The sequence below is a fragment of the Palaemon carinicauda genome, chromosome 11 (assembly GCF_036898095.1).
Source record: "Palaemon carinicauda isolate YSFRI2023 chromosome 11, ASM3689809v2, whole genome shotgun sequence".
NCBI lineage: Eukaryota > Metazoa > Arthropoda > Malacostraca > Decapoda > Palaemonidae > Palaemon > Palaemon carinicauda.
The window spans coordinates 17,205,327-17,206,933 of NC_090735.1; positions in this window are offsets into that span (position 1 = coordinate 17,205,327).

A 1,607-nucleotide genomic window follows, 5' to 3' on the forward strand; every position below is an offset into this window, starting at 1 on the left:
ATATTTCTAAAAATTGTCTGGAAATTCATTTATAAAATCAATGCAGCTCTTACAATGGCACTGATGAGCATTTAACAAGGGTTATTTCAAATCAGAGTTAAACCGAACTACAGATAATTATGTGTAGTAAATTACATAAAGAAATGTCTACAGTTACATTTCCTCTCCATTATTTTTCCCATCAGTGACACTTGAGGAAATTACTATGGTAATGATATCAATGAAAAATATATAAATTGTGGGGGGGTTTTCTTTCTCGCTGTAAAATGTTCATTGCTGCAATAATTACTCATTTTAACCGAAAAGTTCCGGTATAAGAAAAGAATCAATTTCTTGAAATAAGGTAGTATAAATTGGATCATTAATATATGTGGTGGCCTATTGGAAACGTCCCTGCCTGGTGTTCGCCAGACTGGGGTTCGAGTCCCGCTCAAGCTCTATAGTTTTTTGCAGTATCTGCAACTTCACCATCCTTGTGAGCTAAGGATCGGGTGTTTCGGGGAGCCTATATGTCTACCTGTTAAGGCATCGGCAGCCATTGCCTGGCCCTCTCTGGTCCTAGCTTGGGCGCTGATCATATGTAAGTCTCCAGGGCATTGTCCTGCTTGCTAGAGCAATGTCCTTGTTCCTTGCCTCTGCTATTCATGGCGGCTTTTAAACCTTTAAACACTTTATTCGCGAACGATAATTTTCGTTAAATTGATTAATAAAGAATAAGATAAATGCTACTTGGTCGGCTGGATTTAAATATTTGATTCTTGTATCATGTCTATTCAACTATCTATCTATCTACGTGACTTATCTGTCACTCAGTAGGTCACATTCTAATTTAAGAATTCTCTCTCTCTCTCTCTCTCTCTCTCTCTCTCTCTCTCTCTCTCTCTCTCTCTCTCTCTCTCTCTCTCTCTCTGTATGACTGCATTGCATCGTTACAAAATTTTCTGTTTATTTTCAAATCTTTTCAGCTATTATACTCGAACTCCAAGATGGGCGTGCCTGAGTTTTCTTAAGATAATTACTATGATTACAAAGTTTCGTAATTCTAATTTCAGCAAAGTTATTTATATACATATATGTGCTGGGGGATTATGGGGGTATTCTTACGTTATTATTATTATTATCATTATCATTATTATTATTATTATTATTATTATTATTATTATTACTATTATTATTATTATTATTTGCTAATCTACAACCCTATTGGGAAAAGCAAGATGCTATAAGCCCAGGGGCCCCAATAGGGAAAATAGCTCAGTGATGAGAGGAAACAAGGAAAAATAAAATATTAAGAACAGTAACAGAATTAAAATAAATATTTCCTTTATAAACTTTAAAAACTTTAACAAAACAAGAGGAAGAGAAATTAGATAGAATAGTGTCCCTGAGTGTACCCTCAAGCAAGAGAACTCTAACCCAAGACAGTGGAAGATCATGGTACAGCGGCTATGGCACTATCCAAGACTAGAGAACAATGGTTTGATTTTGGAGTGTCCTTCTCCTAGAAAGGCTGCTTACCATAGCTAAAGAGTCTCTTCTACCCTTACCAAAAGGAAAGTAGCCACTGAACAATTAAAGTGTAGTAGTTAACCCCCTTGGGTGAAGAA